We start from the raw sequence: 9,072 nt of genomic DNA, 5'->3' as shown, positions 1-9,072 counted from the left end.
AAAAAAAGCCTAAAATCATCTGGCATTGCTTTAGAGATTGATCGCGGATGGTGAGAAAACATTTTCTGAGTCAGGAAAGATGTTTCACTTTCCTTCTGACCCGGAGACAGACAATAACAGAGATGGTGGCTGCTCCATCCACTTGGTTCTTGGAGTGAGGAGATAAGCAGTACAGTCCCAGCTGACCTGCGATGCAGATAAGCTTCTGTGATTATTTGCCACCAAAATTTAGTGACATAACTAATGCAGTCTTATAGAGGAATTAACGCACACTCATACAGATGAAATAGATGACCCAGTACTCTAGTCAAGGGCCAAGGAAACCAGGTCTGAGCTCTATTAGCATGGCGGGCTTACTGATTTATATCTGGCAGACCCATGAAGGACCACTGATTTTCCCATCAACTACTGAGTCTTCAGGATGACGAGCTCATTCTGATCCCATGTGACCCTGAGAATGAATTTGGTCTTTTGTAAAAAGAGCAAAATAACATTTTTTTTTAAAAACCAAACATGGATGATTGGAGGTAGGTTGATGATTGGTTTTCTGGGGACCAGGATTTCCCAGGACATGGGACTATCAGTAGTAAAACCAGGAAGTCTCAGGTTAACTGGGATGAGTTGGTCACCCTAATTGCTGAGGTGATATCTCCTAGCAACACTTAAGAACTATGCAGCATAAACTCCCATTGCACCTTGTAATTCTTTCCATCATAATATTTATTACATTGTGTTATAAATGACTCAGACTGTGCAGTGTCTATCTGCCCACCAAACCCTGGGCTCCTGAAACCAAGCACTGTTTCTTTTCCATTTTATATTCCCAATAGCTTGTGTGTTGCCTGCCACTTCAAAAGAGCACAATAAATATTTACTGAATAGATGAATGAACGCTGTTTCTCTGTTATTTTACATTCCAAAATGTGATTAGTTTTTTTTCTCCTTTGAGGAGCAATTCTACCTTGATACTAGTTTAACTATAAAGAAAGGTAGGACTCTTCCCTGACTGCAGCTACATGCTTGCATAAAACTCTCAGTGTGACCCATAGTGTAAAATTACATAAACCCAGCACTGAGCTTCAGCATAAACTGATTCCTTATTAGACTGACTGAATAATTGAATCTCCTTGTTTGGCATTTGTTTAAAGACAGAAGGTCATGGGACAAATGGTGGGTATTTGAGGCTGTGGAAACAGATGTTATAAATTTGGTTTAGCTGTTTCTGGTAACTGGGACTATTGTGACTGAAGACCCAAGATTCCCAAGTCTGCCCTCCACCCTTGGGAATGCAGAACAACATGCCCTACAAACCAGAAGCAGGAGGAAAAGCTCTGGGCATGCCTCACTGATGGACCACATTCATGCCCAGTTAATGACAGCAAACAGTGGCCTGAGAAGTTTGCTCTGGAGAACAAGATCCAGGTCTTATCCAGTTGAATATTTTCCTAAGAGGCCTAAGAGGTGTGCTGAGAAAGGGTTTGGTGGTTCTTGACTCTACTTATAGACTAAGTCCTCAGACATCTTTGTTTTCATTAATTATCTATAGTGACTCTCTCTTAAGTGACAAAGCTTTTCTGAGAAGTGATTTAAATTCCAGAAAGAGGCTGAACTTGCAGAAGATAACTGAACTTGCATTAAGACTTGGAAAAAAAATTCCGTATCTCAGTTTCCTCATCTGTAAAATGGGTTTAATAATAGCTACCTTTATTAACTTGTAAGACAGCTTGTGGGGTCAAAGGAAATGAAGTCAGTGAAAACAGTTTGAAGATTCTAAAATGCAGGACAAATATAAGATACGTATTTTCTACCTCTTATGAATCCACCTGATTCTTTCCATCCTATAACAAAGCTTATCTATGTTTGCCTTCTGTTTCAAGATTTCCTTTTGTAAGTCAACTATACTTCAATAAAAAGCAAAGAAAAAAAAAACTCTTCCCTTTATTTATCCCAATATTTTCCTCATCATAGGAAGAGAACACTCTGTGCCTTGCATGTGCATTTACTTCATGACAGATGAAGACGCAAGTATCATGATCTTAATTTTATATACAAGTAATAGTTCATAGTGATTGTTTTTTTTATATAATGATTTTTATTTTTTTCCATTATAGCTGGTTTACAGTGTTCTGTCAATTTTCCACTGTACAGCATGGTGATCCAGTTACACATACATGTATACATTTTTTTTTCTCACATTATCATAAATGACCAGACACAGTCCCCAGTGCTACACAGCAGGAACTCATAGTAATTGATTTTTTTTTGTCTTTTTGTCTTTTTCTAGAGCCGCACCCACGGCATATAGAGGTTCCCAGGCTAGGGATCTAATCAGAGCTACAGCTGCCGGCCTATGCCACAGCCACAGCAACTTGGAATTCAAGCCACGTCTGCGACCCACACCACAGCTCATGGCAATGCCAGATCCTTAACCCACTGATCGAGGCCAGGGATCGAACCCGAAACCTCATGGTTCCTAGTTGGATTCGTTAACCACTGAGCCATGACGGGAACTCCAGTAATTGATTTTGATCATACTTCCTCATCTTTTATCATTCCAGACTGAAATGTATTACTCCTTACTCTGGAAGTCCTCTCCTTTTCTTGGATCTTTGTATTTGCTTTTATTTGGAACTTTCTTGAGATACAACAGCTAATGCTGCATATAATATTCCAGGCACAGGCCCTCCTGGGTTGGGTACCTGGGCAGGATAATGTTTCCAGATGTATTGCCAATACTCATCATGAAACTCAGATTATAATGAGCTGTTTTGGCTGAAGTAGGGCAGTTCCAGTGGAATATCCTCCAGCTATAGCCAGCATCCAGGTGGCCAGGCCTTAAGGAACATGACGTCTTGAAGTCTCTAAAATCCTTTCATTTATTTGTTCAGTATTTTTGGTTTGTTTTAAGTTATTTTATTTTTATCTTTTTATTTTTTATTATAGTATAGTTGATTGACAATGTTGTGCCAATTTCTGCTGTATAGCAAAGTGACTCAGTTGTACATAAATATACATTTTTTTTTTCTTTTTTATGGCTGAATCTGTGGCATATGGAAGTTCCCAGGCTAGGAGTCAAATCAAACCTACAGCTGTAGGCCTACGCCACAGCCATGCCAACAATGGATCCGAGCTACATCTGCAACCTACACTGCAGCTTGTGGCAACACTGTATCCTTAACCCATTGCTTGAGGCCAGGGATCAAACCAGCATTCTTGAGGACACTATGTCGAGTTTTTAACCCACTGGGCCACAATGAGAACTCCACGTTCTTTTTTAAAAAATACTATTTTCTATCGTGGTCTATCCCAGGAGTATGATTCCCTGTGCTAAGGACCTTAAAAGCACTGACTGACCCTGTGCCAATCTCTGTAGGATTGAGAATAAAACACCCCAAATCCCTGTCTTCACAGACCATACTGAGCAGAGTGGGGAGACAGATGACAAATACAGAAATGTGTAATATGTCAGGTGGTCAGTGCTATGTGGAAAAAATGAAGTTGAGTTAAGGGGAAAGGGGAAGACTGGGCAGAGGGCTTGCCTTTTTATATAGAATGGTCAGTGACATCACTGATAAGGTGACATTTGAGCAGAAACATGAAGGCAGTAAAGGTTACCTCAGGGAAGAACATTCCAGGCAGAGAGAACAGAAAGTACAAAGGTCATGAGGAGGCTATGTGCCATGCTGGAGGAATGCCAGAGTAGTGGGAGCTACGTGAGAGTGGAGGGCACTGGGGAGATGAGATAAAGTCAGAGTTTCAAGGTCAAGGAAGGGCAGATCATGCATGGTCTTATAAGTTCTGAGGAATAACTTTTGGGGGTTTTATCATATGTAGAGAATTGATCTGATCGGACTTATTTTTAGAAATTCCCTCTGTCTACACTGAGGAGAATAGACTACAGGAAAGGAATGATGGAGGCAAGGAGGCCAGTTAGCCAGCAATTGTAATATCAAGTGAGGGATGATGATGGCTTGGATTAGGGTGGTGGTGGAGGTAAGGGCCAAATATCACTGAATCCTGGGTACAGACTGGATATTCCAGAAAGAGGAATCAGTGATGACTCCAAGGTTTTCCCCTTGAGAACTTGCAAAAATTGGAATAGAGTTTCCTTTTACTGAAATGAAGAATACTATGGGAGACATTTTTTATATGTGTGTACATGTTTGTAGGTGGTAGTAGGGAATTAGGTGTTCTATTTTGTATATTTTAATTCCAAGTAAGAATTTCAAGGAGGCAGTAGACATGAATATGAAGTGTTCAGAGCAGAGGTTGGGGCTGGAGTCAAAAGTCTGAGGCTAAATAAGATCACCTAGATAGATGGATAAGTCAGTAAGAAAGAGGCCAGAGCCCTGAACCCTGGAGGACTCCAACATAGCATGAGGAGCTGGGGGAGACAAATGGAACCAGGAAAGAGAAGCAGACACTTGAAGACTGTTTTGATGGCTGTGAGGTAGCAGCTACTATAAATATTGGGTTTATGTATTGGAGATCTATTCCCAAAGTAGGGGGCCACCAGGGAACATTTAGACTTCCGCACCCAGCTACCACACAGGATCATTGTGATGAAGCACTTTCTTATCATTAAAAAATTTGCAGGAAGAGTTCCTATTGTGACTCAGCAGGTTAAGAACACAACTAGTATCCATGAGGATGAGGGTTTTGATCCCTGGCCTTGATCAATGGGTTAAGAATCTGGCGTTGCCACAAGCTGTGGCACAGGTCGAAGATGTGGTTTGGATCTTGTGCTGCTGTGGTTGTGGTATAGGCCAGCAGCTGCAGCTTTGATTTGACCCTTAGCCCAGGAACTTCCATATGGTGCAGGTGGGGCCCTAAAAAAAAAAAAAAAAATCTGCAGGAGATTGGCCAAAAATTAGGTTGAATTAGTTTAGATGAAGGAAATTTGCTTAACTGAGCAGAATCAAAGAGATCATATATTCCTAATAATATAAGCATATCTATACTATGATAAAAACAAGGAACTCTTGATATTATGAATATAGAAACCATTAGCAATTGCATTTATAAATCCCCAAGATCAGACACATCAGAATGCATATTAATAAAATCATCTATTCAATACATATAAATAAAGTTTGAGTTTTAGAACTCTTTTTTCCTGATTGCAATTGGTGTTTCATGCTTCAGATCACTCCATAAAAAGCTTATTTAACCCATAATGGATCTCAAGTGTGGATTTAACTGTTCAATTTTCAGTTTTCAACAAGGTTAAGAGTTTTCTTTGATAGCAACTCTGGACAGCAGCAACTACCTCATCCAATGAACAATCAAAGCCATCTGTGCAAGAGGGGTGAATTATTAATAGATTAAAAAATATTCTTCTTTTATCCTGTGGATCCCTGCACCCCTGTCCCCAATCCTGCCACCATCCTATCTCTAATTTGGCCTCCTAGCGGGTAGGTCTCTGGTTTCCAAGGGGAGGTGAAACCAGATAACAAAGGCATCAAATTCTTGGTTAAGCTAGAAAAGTCTTGATCTTTGTATTGAGACTGACAGATTGAAAACAATAATAGCAGAGATAAGGCTTCTTTTGGCAGGATCATAGAAGAGGGAATTGGAGAGAGAACAGGGGGCTGAGACACTGATGAGAGGCTGAGAAGCGCCTCACCTGCATGCCTACCTCATTATTTCCAAAGATGTGAGGGGGGAAAAATGTGACTTCCACAAACATCACATGTGGTCAAGCCCAACCTCTAAGTCCTAGAAAGAGCTCATTGTTTCCTATAACTTAGTTTCAGAGGAGGGACTCTGGGACAGGTCTATCACCAATGAGGCCACCAGAGATGTCCACTAGAGGTGGGGGGCTAGGGAGGGAATGAGGGCCTCGGTGGGAGAAGCACTGTGGCTTTGGCAGGGCAGTAGCATGGGCTGAGGCTGGCCCTGTTTGGGAGAGGCTGCTGCCTTTGGTGGGCCTAACAGGGCCTCTTTTTGGATGTGTTCATCTTTATCTTTTCGTGCTTTTCCTTGGGGAGCCTTTGTGTTCACAAATGTAGGTTTACTATCCACCTCTTTGTCTTCTAGGACTATCTCCCTTATAGCATTGACCTAACTGCACTGTATCTACTTATCTGCTGCCCTTACTAGATTGAGAGCCTTTTGAGAACAAAGACAAGTTACAGTTTTCTTTCTGTTTCCTAAAACTCAGGACCTGGGTCATGGTAGAAAATCAATGATGATTTGTTATATCACAAAGAAAAACAAATGTATTCGCTCTCTGTGCCATGAGTGTTTTGTTACCTGGTGTGAGTAACTGGAGCAGGTAGAGGAGAGGGACTTAGCTAAGAAATAAAACTTTCTGCTCAATAGATGTTAAATCACAATAACTGTAACTATCTTCAGCATATCTTCTTGTCTTTATTTTCTTTCCTTCAAATAACAGATTGAGGCCTATTTTCTCTGGAAAGCCTTTGCTGATTATCCTTGCAATCTGCTAGCCAGTCTCCGCCTTCTGAAGACATTTCCTATTATCACTTTGTAGCCATAAATATGTATTCTGAGATTTTACAGTCAGGCCCTCCCCCTTATTTTTGCCACACTGTATTCTTAGAAATCACATCTTCCATAAAATGGAACATTTCTCCTCTAGAGACAAAGCTGTAATTAAGGGCTGACCAAGGACTCAGTATCAAATAAAATATAGTCATGATCAATAACACATCAAAAAGATAAAACTACAACTGTAATCCTCTAAAATAATTTAACATAGTAAAATCATGCCCCAAATCCTATAAAATTGTCATAAAGACATATTGATTATCCAAGGATATCTGGATTATATAAAATCTATGTAAAAACATAAAATTAAACCTTGCTCTATCATACATTTTCCCCAAAACTAATGGATACTTTAAAATGAATATTTAAATATTCATTTAAAATGAATATTTTCAACACATTAATGAATAATCATTCTGCTTTTAAATTATAAATGGAATATTAGAGGATTATTTAGGTTGTTTAGATCTCTTTTAATACAAGTCAGCAAATTTGAAGTTAGGCCCCTTTGCCCTTCATATGCTATCCTCTCCAAAGCAGAGATTTCCAACCCATTCAATTGATTCTGTAGTTTCACCCAAATTAAAAGGCTCGAGAAATGTTTCCTGTAGTTTCTGACAATGGTGGTGCTTCTTTTCTCCTCTGCAAAGCTGACCTAATATTTCTGACCTTTCTCCTCTCCTTTTCTCTTTATTTAAAGCTAAAGGCACAGTTGCTCGGTAGAAGACCAAGAGAGCCAGGGAGAGATACAGAATGGCCTTAAATCACTCAAGTGCTACTTCCCTCTGTGAATGATTCTTCCTTGATTTAACTGGTATTGAAAAAGCAATAAAACAATTGCTGACTGTGAGCAAACCTAAAAAGAGAGAGAGAGACACATCTATGACGTGATTTCTAAGAGATCTGGCTTTTTATTAAAATTCAACAAACATTCAATATTTAGTGAAGGCCTACTGTACCTCAGGCCTGATGTGGAGCTCAGGGAAGGGTAAGAAGAAGGTGACACAGCTTGGCCTTCAAGGAGTCCAGGTGAGGTTGGGTGCTAAGAAAGCACCACTTGAGCTTATTCCTATAAGACGGTTGTGGACTTGGAGGACACTCCCTTAGGTATTTTGGTCACACAACCAATGGGTTTGTGATTGATACAGATCTATAATCAAGTTTGTTAAGAAGAAGAACATTTAGAAACTGTCTAACAAGAAGCCTTTATATTTTCTAGTGAGATTTGAGTATTGAAATTTGCTTCATGTTTAATTAAGAAAAATCTCATAATCCCATTGAAAACATAAATATGATTATCATAATGTTTGGTAAAGGCTGATATAAAAGGCAATAGAGAATTCAATTAAGAAAACACAAGAACAAGACAGTAATGTTGAGAAAATGATCCCCTTAGCCTTGTACTAGGAAATATATTGAGTAATTGTTCAAAGAGGAACCAAATTGCATGGCCTAGCCTGGATTTATGTGGTTTAGCTATTATTTGTCTCAGAATTTTTATGTCTTTTCAGGAAACAAGTTCCACACTTCAATGAAGATAATACATGTCCATGTGCGTGATAGTGTTTGGGAGAAATGAGTAGCATTAGGGATAAGATTATTTCCAAATAATCTAACAAATAACAAGATGTGCAAGCAAGTAATTAGTGGATGGAATTCAGATGTTGATGACTTTATCTAATTTTGCTTGTCTGGAAAGAGGTTGCTATGTGATAGACTTATACCTTTTTTTGATTTACAAAATACTTCTCAAGTGACTTTTCATGAGGATGAATCCAATTAGAAACAAGACCCCAAAGGTTTTCTTTTTCTCAGGGGCTACATGGCCTGTTTTTGGAACCGTTGCTCCAAGTCTGTTTTATATATATTTTGCGTAGAATGTATTTCTAAAAATAAAGTAGGACTACAGTGGAAAATTAAGCAAAAGCATGAGCTGTCTCCACAAGCATAATGTTCTAGAGGTCAAAAGAATAATAATCAAGTGCAAATAACCAAAGGGAGGTCTGAGAGTGAACACCCTCTCATGTCTCCATTGTAACTCCTTCAAACCTCCTCCTCCCTTCAGTTTAGCCTTCATGTGGCATCTCTTATTTGGACTAGTCAGACCTCTCCCTCACCAGATCTCCTTCAGTAGCGCCCTTCAGTACTCAGAAGAAGGCCAAACTCTCTAGCATGGCACACAAGACCTCTGGCTTTTAAGTTAGTCTTCCACCATTACCCAGCACACAGCCTATGGTCTTACCTCATTCTACCCTTCACAGAGCATGCCTTCCTTATATTTCACACTTTGCACATAATATACCTTCTGCTTGGAAAGTAGTTCACGTATCACCTCTTCTGTGAGATCCTTCTGATTTGTCAAACTGGAACTCTTTTTATGTCTCAACTGGCCCTAAGACCCCAACGTTTGAGATGGAAAAAACAGATGTCAAGTTCTGCCATATTACAGAATGGGATGCTAGACTACATGTGCTGGGCTTGCAAAGATACTCTAAAACCAATTTAGTGAGTTCATTATCTACTTTTAGGATATCAAAGAGTTGCAGAGTCAGAGGAGGA

This window comes from Phacochoerus africanus, chromosome 7 (assembly GCF_016906955.1).
Source record: "Phacochoerus africanus isolate WHEZ1 chromosome 7, ROS_Pafr_v1, whole genome shotgun sequence".
Classification (NCBI taxonomy): Eukaryota; Metazoa; Chordata; class Mammalia; order Artiodactyla; family Suidae; genus Phacochoerus; species Phacochoerus africanus.
The sequence above is the reverse complement of the archived record's forward strand: the minus strand, read 5'-3'. Positions refer to the sequence as shown.